The sequence below is a fragment of the Leopardus geoffroyi genome, chromosome A3, assembly GCF_018350155.1.
Source record: "Leopardus geoffroyi isolate Oge1 chromosome A3, O.geoffroyi_Oge1_pat1.0, whole genome shotgun sequence".
In the NCBI taxonomy this organism is placed as follows: domain Eukaryota; kingdom Metazoa; phylum Chordata; class Mammalia; order Carnivora; family Felidae; genus Leopardus; species Leopardus geoffroyi.
Genome location: NC_059336.1, coordinates 35,740,185 through 35,753,727, shown reverse-complemented (window position 1 = coordinate 35,753,727; position 13,543 = coordinate 35,740,185). Strand labels below are relative to the sequence as shown.

Genomic DNA, 13,543 nt, shown 5'->3' with positions numbered 1-13,543 from the left:
ACTTGACATCTCCAGTAGCTCCCCTCTGTCATGCCGCTGTGCGTTTTGTGTAAGAGGTGAGGGAAGATACTCTCAAAGTACTGCCTGCCATCCATATGTCATTGATCCTAAAGTACCTATTGTTTCATATTTTAACATCCCCAAAATACAGTGAAGGGCATGCCATGGTTTTGTGTGTGCTACCAAGATAATGGTATGATTCACAACTGATGGCATCTGAAATTCAGTGAAAGTACATTGTGTTGAAAGTACATTGTGTGAAATTCAGTGAAAGTACATTGTGTTTATCAGGGTATAAAATGAGAACAAGGTAAGAGGCACTGAGTGGGTTGCGTTGGGATAGTGAGGGGGAAGGAAGGTTGCAGTGTTAAGTAGGATGGTCAGGGTGGGCATTATAGAGAAAGAGGAGATCTAAGAAAGACTACAAGGAGGTAAGGGAAGCAATATGTGGATATCTGAAAGGAGAATGTTCTAGGGAGAAGGAATATAGTGCAAGGGCATGAGTGTACCTGACTGCCCCACACCTAAGGAACTAAATAGGAGGCAGCTGTGCCTGGAGCAAGGGGGAAGTAGTAGGAGATGAAGTCAGAGATGGAATGAAGGTTGGGGAAGTAGATCTCGTAAGGTTCTGAAGGTCATTGACTTTTGCTCTAGTGACATAACGGGCCCATGCAGGGTTCTGAGCAGAAATTTGACTTGATTTGAATTTTCTTTGTTAAAAAAAACATGTATTCTGTCTGGTGGCCAATAGCAGACTATATAGGGACAAGGGAAGAGACTAAGAGACCTGCCTTGAGTCTCTGACATGGATCTAGGGGAGAGAGGATGGTGGCTCAGGACAGGTGGTGATGACAGTGGAGGATGTGAAAAGTAGTTGGAACCTGGATATATTATTAAAATGGAGCCGGGCACCCTCTCTTCCTGAGGGACTAGACACTGGTGTGAGAGAAGGACAGGGTTGAGGACAATGCTAAGGTTCTTGGCACAAGAAACTAAAAGGGAGGACTTGCCCTCACCTCAGTGAGGACAGCTGTGGATAGAATGAGTTTGGGAGAAAATATCTGGAATCCAGGTGTGGGCATGTTGAATTTGAGTTAGCCTGATGGCAAGTGATCTCAATAATGTCGATATTGTCCAGCACTGCTGGATATTAGAGTCCCTGTGCTGGGAAAGAGGTCTGGTCTTGATATGCCTTAGTGTAGCATATCCTGATTTAAGCAAATGTATGATAAATGTTGTAACTTACTTGCTCCTTGAAGCCCCACAACAAGCAAAGACAACATCCTCTCAACTTCATTGTCATGATCAGATAGCCTTCTCTGGGGGAGTGGTCACATTTAGACCTGCTCCACAGAAACCTTTCTAAACTTTCTCTTTGCCTTTCTTTACACCTTATTTTAGACAGACTATCCTTTCTCTCCGTGGTAAATTCATGAAGGATCAATTGTACCTTTCTCCAAGGCCTGCCCGCGTTGTTTGTTCAAATCCCAAATTGAATCAGTGACGGGATCTGTTTAGAAATGGGGACAATTAAGACTTAGTGCCCTGCGAAGGTCTTTTCACCTGATGATGCTATACAGCAGTATTTGTGTCAGTGTTAGTGGTTAACTTAAAAGAAAACTCAAATGGATAGTAGATAGTTTTTCTTAATTGCAGAGCATGCTGTAATAGGCACTGTCCATTTCCTGAAAAAAAGAGAGAAAGTCTGAGACCTCTGTCAATAAAAGAAAAATAACCATCAGCATCACAAGAGCCAGGTAAGTAAAGGAACAATGCATTAGGGTTGTGATGATATATGAGAAGATTAAATCATAATTACTATATGATTATAACCTTTAAAGCACATGATATATGGATGGAACACCAAGGAAGTTAAATCTCTATCTGATTAACATTAAAATGGTTATGTCATATAAAAAGGCTTGTTCAGAGGAAGCTACTATCCAATGCTTGTATGGTTTAAGCTAACAGTCTCCAAGGGGTTATGTGTGAACTAGATGATATAAGGGGTGTGAGAAGAAGATAACTAAGATGTGTAGCTTAGATGTATATTTTAACCTAAATACAGATATTAATCTTTCTAATATTTAAAATATAGATTAGCACTAATAAAATATGGTTCTACTAAAATGTAGATATATTGATGGATAGGACTAATTGTATTTGACTGATGATGTATATAGTATAAATGTCTCAGCATCCTCTAGGACCTGGATAATATTTGCTTTTGGTTGTGAGAATATTATTTTCTATTCAAACTGGAAATAGAGTTAGTAGCAGAATAAATAAACATTGCTTTGAATATCAAAGCTGAAGAAGCATGAAGTGATTTTTCTTATTTTTGGTAAATATTGGCTTAACTTTGTAAATTTCACCCTTTTATATCCTATTTCTTTCTCTTTTTATCTATAATTTTCCTGATGTAATTTAGTGTTTTGGGAAAGTGAACAAGAGGTAAAGAGAGTTCGAGAAGGGTTATTAATGTGACTCTTTCATCTGATTTTGTCCCATACTAATAGCAACTCACTAGGAGCTGCCTTTTCCCCACGAGTCTAGAAAATTCATTTTTGGTCCTTTGGCCTCATCTCCAGACTGTGCAGAAAATGTGCCTCATGATAACAGTAGCTAGCTCCATGAGAGATTGTTTTAGAGATGGTGCTCTTAAGAATTGGAAGTCTAGTTTAGTATGTTAAAATGTGAATTTTATCATAGAATATACATATTGGAAATAGATGTCAAATACAAATTAATATATGTATTATTTTATTCAGAATTCAGTTTCTTTGTTATTTGAGCTATTAGTAAAGAGCATAGTTTTAGTTAAGATGCATTGATACATTTGCCCTTTGCTGCTAATTGAAAATAAAGGTCTTTAGCAAATAACCTACTAACAATGCTACTTAAATGTTTAGTTGTAATACTAAAGTGACTTTAAGGGACTGTAATAAATTTCCCCTGAAATATTAAAGTTTATGTAAATATAATTTTAAAAAGTACATAAAGGTGGGCATATATATATTTCAGTATACAAAGGTGGGAAAATACGTAAGGGAGGGACTTTGCATCCCTTCCCCCACCAATGCCAAGTTTTAGAATTGGTAGAATTCTAAAGGAAGGAAGAATTACAATCTATTAATTTAATGCAATACTAACCAAAATGCTAATGTAATTTCGTGAAGTATAAAATCTAATTCCAGAATGTATCTGCGAAAGAAAATGCTCCCAAAACAAAACAAATGAAAAATGTGAAAAAAAGAACAGTAATGAAAGTTTACCTAGCCAGATACCAAAATTTACTATAATAATTTAAAAAGTGAATTATGAACAAACTTAATTGTATTGCTTAGAGATATGTATATTATACAAAATATGTATGTGTGTGTATGTGTGTGTGTATATATATGTATACGTGTATATATATATACACACATGTAGATTTATATACGTGTGTGTGAATGGTTACCTGAAAGTTCGCTTTATGCTGTTCATTACACTGTACATATAAATTGATTGCCCTTTCCTGTGTTATTTTGTATTTCACAATAGGAAAATAATGTGATCTGGAACCAGGAATAGACAAATATATTGGTGGAAAGAATTGGTAGTTGAGAAATGGACTCCTGTTTATATGAGAATTTAGGTAGCATTTCCATTTAGTTTAGAGAGGGTGAAAAATCAAGTAAATGGGACCATGTAGAAAGATCATCCATGCTTCATTATGTATAGTAAAAGTCAGTTAAAGAACCAAATGTAATAAAAAAAATAAAAGTATTAAAAATAAACATTAAAAGTATTAAAAATAACATTGGAGAACTTGTTTGTAATCATGGTAAGTTTGCAATACTCCTGAGGCTTAAGAGATGTTAAGACAAAAAACCCCATATCAATAAATTAAATATTAACCTACTTACAGTTCTTTGGATTAATATTTTAGTTAAAAGTTACAGACTTAAAAATAAATACGCATTTTTAGGGGCACCTGGGTGGCTCAGTCAGTTAAGTGTCCAATTTTGGCTCATGTCATTATCACGCAGTTTGAGATTGAGCCCTGCATCAGGCTCTGTGCTGATGGCTCAGAGCCTGGAACCTGCTACGGATTCTGTGTCTCCCATTCTCTCTGCCCCTACCCCTCTTGCACTTTGTCCCTCTCTGTCTCAAAAGTAAATAAACATAAAAAATATTTTAAAAACACACAATTTTAAAGGAATTTTGCCCAATTAATAAAAGCACTCTCCAGAAATTCCTTCATCTTCATACTCACAGAGCTTCACACAGACCTGTCCTCATGCTCAGCCTTCCCAGGCCTTGTTATAATGCAGGAAATACCCTTGCTTCTTGACTCCACAGTTTTTGCACATCCTCAGCTTGGTCATTTTTCCTTTTACACTAGGTTTTTCTCATCACACTATATGTATAAATTGATAGTGCTTATCTCAAAAAAGCAACAAGACCCACCGCTGGCAATGGCCCTCATCTTCCATCCTAGCTTTCTGCCATTTCTTTTGCCCTTTCTCCCTGAGATTTAGGAAGACATATGCATACAGTTCTATTTATTTCTATCCATTTACTCTTGATTTTACTCAAGTAATTTGTTTCCAATTACAGTAACTGATCTTGTCAAGGAAATCAGCTACCTTCGTGTTGTCAAATCCAATGAACACTTTCTTTTACTCCTCCTTTATGTCTCAGGTGAAATATTAAACCCACAGAGATACCTCCCATGTCCATCATACCTAAAGTAGCACTAGCCCCTTTCTACTTCTTTCAACTTTTTGTTTTCTTCCTGGCACATCTTATACTAGGGGCTTATAATGAATGTATCTTTTTTGTCTATTTAATTGCTGTATGACAAACTGTCCCCCAAACAACAAGTGTTTCTCCTCTTATGGTTTCTATGGATCAGGAATTCAGGAGCAACTTCACTGGGTCTCTCATTCATGTTCCTTCATGAGATTATAGTCAGAGTATTATTGATTAGGGCTGCAGTCTCTTCTGAAGCTATTGATAGGTTTGGGGGTCAGCTTTTCAGTTTTCTTCTATGGCTGTTGTCAGGAAATCTCCATTCGTTCCTCACCACATAGGCCTGTCTATAGGGCTGCCCAAGTGTTCTCCTCATGGACATCTGCTTTCTCCCTGAGCAAACGAAGGAGGCATGTTGACAAACATTGGTTGAATGAGTAAATGGATGTATATACTACTAGACAGCAAAAATGGAGGTATGGAGTTGTTCAGACCAGGGATGAAATTCTGCCTTCTCCTTTTAGTGGCCCTGAACTTTGAGCATATTAATTTCTATGAGCCTAAGTTTTGTCATGTCACCTGTGTTCTGTTAACACCTATTTTCACAGGAATACTATGAGGATGAACTGAGATTGCATATACAAAGCACTTCCTTGAGAATTCAGTACAAAGTAAGCATTCAAATTTTAGTTTACCTGATTTTCCACTGTCTTGCCATTTTCCCCAACACTATTAACAATAACCATTTCTCCACTATATGATGTCAGAATTTTAAATGCAACTCTTCTCATGATAAATTACTTAAATGATCAGTATTTGAAGAAAAATTGATTTACATTTCATTGGGGGAGATTTAGCATGAATGTATAATTCCTAGCTATTAGGTCCCCCCCCCAAGAGAATTCTAATATGTATATAGAGGGAACAGTTAACAAATGTGTCAGATGGACAGCCAGTTTTTCAGTGTAGGAAGACTACCTGCAGTTTAGAGTCGATATTCTGTCTAAAAGAAATGAACGTGATAATACTTGTACCTAAAGGAAAATGAAAGGATTCATCTATAGTTACACCATTTATTCCTATGTGAACTGACAGCAGGGTGAATTTGGAAAATTGTTTAGTGAAGGGCATATGAGGCCATGGGACTCTGTGCATGGAAAGGAGCTGTTCAACAACTTTGGTTGAATCCCAAACTGTAACAGACTTCACCCAAGCTGTCCTGAAACTTGATAACATATGAGTGAGTATGCTGATGCTGTTCTTTTTTTTTTTTTTCTCGAAAGAATCCTAGGTGTAATTTATATTAATGAAAGGCACAGGTGTACATTTTATGGTTATATGAGTTTTCACAAATGTATAGATATGTACAATCCACACTCCAATAAGGATAGAACATTGCTGTCACCTTAAAATATTCTTTATGCCCCTTCCCAGTCATTTACCACAACCCCCAAGGTAACCCTTGGTCTGATTTCTGTCATCACTACATTAATAGCCTATTCTAGAAAGTATGTACTGTCACACCTATAACTATACCTTTGAGGTCCATTGTTGTATATTATCCATAGTTCCTTCCTTTTTTCTTTGAAAAAAGTATCCCAGCATATGGGTATACCACAATTTGTTGATCCACTCATCTGTTGAACAGTTGCGTTGTTTTTGTTTTTTGGCTGTTATGAATAAAGCCTCAATGAACTATTTTGCACATCTTTTCTTCTGGGTAAATACAGAGGAATGGGTAATAAGGTTAGTGTTGAAATTGTTAAGAAACAGCCAAGGCATTATTGAAAGTGGTTTTACCGTTTTATACTCCCACCAGCTGGGTAGGAGCTGTCCAGTTGCTGAACCCTTCTAACATTTGAGGTTGACTGCCATTTCACTTTTAGGTATACATAATCTCTCCTAGTTAGGTTATATGCATACTCCAATTTTCTCCAGTCACAACTTTTGCTTTAGTTTCATAAGAGATTTTGGTCTTTGTTTCCTTCTTCTCCCAAACTCTTCTAGTCAGAAGGGTTCCCACCAGATGATGGTGATGGTCTCCTCCAGGTCACGTCTCTAGCCTGCTGGCACTTCCCAGCAGGAAGTGAAACACCTTGTGAAAACACAGGGTGTTTTGATCTCCTGCAAAATGGGATACCTCAAGCCAAGGTGTTTTCATCACCTGCAAAATGGGACACCGACAATAACCACCTAGTTGTGGTCATGTGATAATAAAATGATAAAAATTATTGTGAGAATAAAGTATTAAAAGCACTTAACCAAAGGTACCTCAGGGTCCCAACTCTGCTATCTGTTATTATCATGATGGCTGTTAGAATATTAATGTCTCTATTGTCACTTCTGGTGCCTACTAACTTGGCTCTTTCCCACCTTCTGCCTTTGCTTGCCACGTGCTTTTATTTTCTTTCTTTTTGTTCTCTGTTCCATTTTACATAGTCCATAGCCATATTAACTCAACATGTAATCTTCAGGGTTTGGGGTTTTCTTTTTCACTTATAAGACCAGTTAAGAGAAGTGTGACCTACAGCCAACAAAGGTGGGGGGGAAGTAACATATAATTTACTAACATAACATGCACTCACTGTCAAATGCTTATCATGTAGAATTGAAAGAGAAAAAAAGGACAAGCCATGTCTCTTTCTACTGTTGCATGTTGTAGTTCTTTGGGTAAAGCCAGCTCATCTTCTAGACAGATCCTCATGAGTGGCCTTCCATACCTTGTTGAATTCATCATAGCCCCTTTTAATTTTGAAGGGTAATGAATCTAATTTCTCAGCATGTTGACTTCTGTATCTTAGTTTGAGTTTTCCCTGCAGACCTTTGAGGAGACTGTGTAAGGTGTACTGGAGTTTTCTCCACTGAGGGGTGAGGAAGTTGGGATATTTATCAACACTTGCTTGTTTGAAGATTGCTCTCGGAGTCAACTCCCTGGCACTTCCAGCTGGCCATACACACAGGCTGAGCACCACCTCCTTGAACCTCCAGCCAAGGGAAGCAGGAGTAACTTGCTAAGTGAGGAAAGTCTCTGCTGGTGCCCCCAGTGTGGGCCCAGGGGATATGCATGGGCACTGACAGCATCTGCTTTCTTACTTCTCAAACACCAATGCATGTTAACCACATTTAGTACAGAGACTAATGTATGAAAAATAATAGTGCTGCTTTATTAATATTCAATGAGACTCCTGACCACCAGGAATTCCAAATGTGTGTTCTGACAATGACAGCCTCTCTTTGTGGTTATATCCTGGTGCGAAGTCAGGTTATCTTCACAGAGATTGGGGCTTTCAGGGCTGGTGACGTGAGCTTCTTGGCTGGTGTCCTTAAGCTCTGTAGACCAATGGCATCCATCCCTGAGCAAGGTTGTTCCTTCATGGAGACAGCCTTGGGCACTCCTGTAAAACACTCAGTCTTGAATCTGATTCTGTTTTTGTCCTTTTACTGTAGACACGTGGCTAACCACTCTCCTCCTCCTAACCGTGCAATTGCTCAGAAATAAGCGTGAGGGTTATAATCATAATCCAATTATACCTTCCCCAGGTCACCTTAAATTAGTTCTTAGAGTCACCAGTAATCTCTTAGTCACAGCTCCAGATGGTTTCTCTTCTCCGTGACTTTTGGATTCTTTGTCCTCTCTGTACCAAGGTTATATTTAATTTCAGTTTTGGGGAGATTCTTTAGTGTTACCTCCACCTAGCTTCCTGCTAATATTTTCTTCACAAAATTTGGAGAGTTAGTTAGAAATGCAATCATTTATTTAAAAAAAAAATCATTGTTGTGTGCTCATGCTTGACACTGCCATAGTGGAAAGAGCTCTGAACTATGTTAGTTTGAATGCTATGAAAGTAGCAATATCTGACCACTTTTGACCTATAAAATAAGTTTCATATGGGTCTGCTGTCATAAAGGCAGTAATTTTCAATGTAAAAACTGAGTTAAGGGGCGCCTGGCTGGCTCAGTCAGTTAAACATCTGACTCCTGATTTCTACTCAGGTCATGATCTCATGGTTAGTGAGTTTGAGCCCTGCATTGGGTTCTGTACTGACAGTACAGGGCCTGCTTAGGATTCTCTCTCTCCCTCTCTCTCTCTCTTCCCCCTCCTGTTCGTGCTTGCACGCTCTCTCTGTCTCTGTCTCTCTGTCTCAAAAATAACCATGAAAAACAATAAAAAATAAAAACTGAGTCAAGATGTCTGTGTTACTATGATGAGGCTTTTATGTGGCTGTGGCTTATTGTCTCCCTCCCACCTGTTTGGATCTTACTTACTCACATGTAAAACGGGTTTGGCTAGAAAAATTCTAAGGAGCTTTCCAACAATAGTAGTCTTTGGTTTTATGAATCTTAAGAGAGGCAGGAAGGCTCCAGGATGTGGGTCACTGCTGTGGCTGCCACAAGAAATCCTGCTTCAGGAATCTTTTTCATATGTATGTATGTATGTATGTATGTATGTATGTATGTATGTGTGTGTGTGTGTGTGTATATATATATATATATATATATATATATATATATATATATCTTAGGAAAATGGTCTTTCCAGTATCTGTTTACTCCTAGGAGTTCTCTCTTCTCCTTTTCTAATGTCTTCCTTACTGGACACTTTTTTCTTGCCCTCAAGACTGCTCTAGTCTGAGCTGTCTGTTCCCATGACAGCCTTAAGCAATAGGAGACTCTGGTGACTTGGCATCCATTGATCCTACCACCTTTACACCATTCCTCACCCCCTTCATGTTCTTTCCCCCTGTTCCAGCTCAGATTCTAGTCTCATCTCCATTATTATAGCTCCTTTCTTGCCTACACGTGGTATACATTTCCCCTTTCTCCTTTTCTCTGCACTTGGCCACATTCTAGCCCTGATTACATTCAACTCTTGACTCACTTGCTGCCTGCACTTGCCCTGCTAAACACAGCTGGAGAAAACCCTACCACTGTGTTGGCTGGTTTCACTTTCCATTCATGACCACAAACCACCCAGGAGCCCTTTGAGCTGCTGGGCATCTGATGATATTTCCTGAATCCATTTGGTCTCTTGTCTTAGGTACCTGTTCCATACCTTCTCTTCTGTCTCATTTCTACTTGTACCTGATATTCTTCTTGTTTCATGAAGAAAAGAGAAACCATCAGAATAGAATGCCCCCTCGCCACCACCATCACACTACCAATTTTGATTCTGCACCTATGGTCTCTGCCTTGTTACCTTTTCTCTGAATGAACTGTTTAGTTCTCCTGCCAGGGCCATAGGGTCAAACCTTCCACTTAGGAAGCAGAGTGCCATCCTTTCTTGCTTGCACTCTCAACTCTTCCTCTCTCCTGAACCATCGGTTTTACCTTTCTGCATCACCCACATTTATGCCTATTTTTTTCCTTTTAAAACATTCTCTAGAGGGGCGCCTGGGTGGCGCAGTTGGTTAAGCGTCCGACTTCAGCCAGGTCACGATCTCGCGGTCCGTGAGTTCGAGCCCCGCGTCAGGCTCTGGGCTGATGGCTCAGAGCCTGGAGCCTGTTTCCGATTCTGTGTCTCCCTCTCTCTCTGCCCCTCCCCCGTTCATGCTCTGTCTCTCTCTGTCCCAAAAATAAACGTTGAAAAAAAAAAAAATAAAACATTCTCTAGAATTTCCAGCTATCATCCCTGTTTTTCTATTCCTCTTTAGAACAAAATTCCTCAGTAGAACCATTCACACAGTTCTGCAGTCACATCATTGCATGGTCTCCTAGTTCTGTATTCCACCAGCTACTGCTGACGACTTTGGACCAGTTTCAGTTTTTAAAGAGCTTATCCCTCTAGAAATAATGCATCTTAATACCAGAGGCCAACTCACATGGGGGAATGGCTGGTTTGTGGTTTCGAACAGATGAAAAGAAGATGAAGAGTAGGCATATATTTAGAGAAAAGTGAAACCATTCAATTCCATCACCTTTGTTGAAGCATTTCAGTTTACTCCGTACCTTCAATGTGCTCTCTCTAGCCCGCAGCTGAGCTAAAGGCACATTAAGTCTGTCTAACTGGGCTTGAAGGAAAGCTTGGAGACCATTTGTTCTCTTAAATCTCTTTGGTTTGCAATGTCAGATTCAATTTTGAGGTGAAGAGTTCAGAGCGTCATTGAAAGTTAGGAAAAGGGGAAGAGCTATAGCCCAATCTGATAAATTATGTCAAAGTCTTCACCCTGTAGCGGTTGTAGCAAAGAAGTATTTTTAGTCTGATAGCTGAGGGGGTAGAGCATGTCACAGGGACACCGTATATTGATGCAGACTGGCCAGGATACAGAGGAATTAGTATACTCTCTGCCTTGTATTTTGATGGCATGCTTTATTCCATGGGCAAACTTTGCAGGTAAGATTGGAAATCTTACATCCACACACTTGGAAATGGGTCTGTTTCAGTGTCCCTGTAGTGATGCCATGGTTCAAGTCACGCCCTGTCTGCCTATCTTTGCATTCATCTAACAAATGGTAATTATGCCACATTTGCTGTGCTGTGCGTCTGATTAGTTAGACGTTCAGGCCTAATAAGTTATAGCTCTGTGGTCGTTGGCTTATTTTGAAAATGTTTAAACATTGCAGTTAGAGGGAATTCAGGGAAGGTGTCAGTCTGGAAGGCATAATTGATTATCTTTTACAATCCTCTTACAAACATGGGGCAATTAGATAGCAAAGCTGGAAATCCACGGACAATGATTAGAACAAAACTAGGTGACAGGCTGTCCCCTTGAATCCCAAGTATAAGTAAGACAGGCCAGACCCCCAGCGCCACAAGACCTGCTTGGTATCCATGTGTAGCAGGAAGAAATAAGAGGAAGGAGCAGAGGGACTGAAGGACTACCCAACTGAGACATCTAAAACTAGGCAATAGATACCCAGTGGAAAGTGTAAATGTTGCCTGGAAATGTGTTTCTTCTTTAGTCTTTTTTTTTTTTTTTTTTTAAAGCACTTACTGATTGTCCACATTCTGCCAGACCCAGTTTCAGATACCAGAGAGGGCATGTCAAACATGATAGAAAAGGTCTCTCTATTTTTAGGGTTTTTTAAGTTTTTTTTTTTTTAATTTTATTTTGAGAGAGCGAGAGAGAGAAAGCAAGCAGGGGAGGGGCAGAGAGAGAGGGAGACATAATCCCAAGCAGGCTCCATGCTGTCAGCCCAAAGTCCCAATGCAGGGCTTGAACTCCCAAACTGGGAGATCATGACCTGAGCCAAAATTAAGAGTTGGAAGCTTAACCAACTGAGCCACACAGGTGCCCCTATTCTTAGGTTTATTTTTATGTGGAGCTTATGTTCCAGAAGAGAAACATATAGACAAAATTTTGGAGACATAGGTGTGCTGAAGAAAATAAAAGGGCAGCGGGAAGGGGCCTTGGGTGTAGAAGTTCTGTTATTACAGAATAAATAGAGATTTACAAATTCCATTGAGGGGGTGACATTTGAGTAGACCAATAACTTAGGGGACCCAATTTAATAAAGAGAATGATTAGGAAAACCTTTGCTATGATCTGAATCTTTCTGTCCCCCAAATGTCATATGTTGAAGTCATGATTCCCAACAGTGAGGGTATTAGGAGACAGGCTTTTGTGAGGTGCTTAAATCATGAAGGTGGCACCCTCATGAATGAGATTAGTGCCTTTATAAAAGGGGCTTCAGAGAGAGCTCTAGTCCCTCCCACCATATGACGGTACAGCGAGAAGGTGAACCAGGAACAGGACCCTCACCAAAACATGACCATGCTGGTGACTTGATCTTAGGCTTCCCATCTGTCAGATCTGTGAGCAGTAAACTTGTTTGTATACCACCCAGTCTGTGGTATTTATAGCATCCCTAATAGACTAAGACAGCCTTGTTGTTTATTTGATGCAGTGTTGAAAATTATTCACTTAAATAGGTTAATCATTCTGCTTTGCAATCTTGATATTCAATTTTTTTTCCTTATCGAATACCAAAGGCTGCCTTCATCCAAAATCGGACTGAGTAATTTTGATGACACAACTACCCGAGGCCAAACAAAAATGATATTTATTATTTCCAAAACAAAAGAGCCAGAGGGACTTCTAAGATTGGTGCAGTGATTCAACCTTGTCATCAGAGATCCAGCTCTGCTACCCACAGGGTGTTGGTTAAGATGGCGGTCATAGTTCCAGGCGTCCAGGTCTCACACAGCCATATCTTAATATAAGAAGGAGAAATAAAGTCTGCTCATCTCTTTTTTCTCTTGTAGCTTCTCTTTCTCACCTTTCTCTCTCAAAACAATATTTTATTGAAGTGTATTATACACACAGAGAAGTGTACATATCCTAACTATACAGCTTGATGTATTTTCACAAACTAAACACATCTGGTATCTAGCACTCAGATCAAGAAACAATGTATAATTAGCACCCAAGAAGTCTGTCAGAGCCCCCTTTTCCATAACTGCCTTCTCCAAGTGTAACTAGTTGTGTAATTTTAAATTTCTAACACCACAGATTAATTTGCCTGTTTTGAAGTTTAACCTAAATAGAACCACATACTAAGTACTATCTTGTGTTGGCTTTTTTTCACTCATTATGTTTGTGAGGTTCACAGGCATTTTTTGTGTATGGTTGTAAATTGCTTTCATTGCTTGATAGTGCTCTATTGTCCATTCTGTTGATGAGCATTTGAATAGTAAGCAGTTTTGTTGTGAGTAGTGCTGCAGTGAACATTCCAGTACATATCTTTTAGTGATCGTATGCCTGCATTTCTTTTGGGTATACTGTATAACTGTTCCATTTTTAGTAGAGAATTCTTTCTTGATGTTCTATATCCTATTTCCTCTCAAGCTTTATTGGTCAATATT

General features: G+C 39.1%; 1 protein-coding gene across 5 annotated transcripts in view; it reads left to right on the top strand.

The window, feature by feature from the left end:
• PAK5 (p21 (RAC1) activated kinase 5) overlaps positions 1–13,543 on the top strand; it is a 318,922-nt gene that overhangs the window by 87,886 nt on the left and 217,493 nt on the right. Inside the window, exon 2 of one of the 5 annotated variants that reach the window (XM_045445305.1) lies at positions 1,657–1,757. The exons of the other annotated variants lie outside the window; for them this stretch is intronic. The gene's annotated coding sequence lies outside the window, so the exon portion shown is untranslated. The remainder of the gene's footprint in view (positions 1–1,656; positions 1,758–13,543) is intronic. 5 annotated transcript variants of the gene reach the window in all.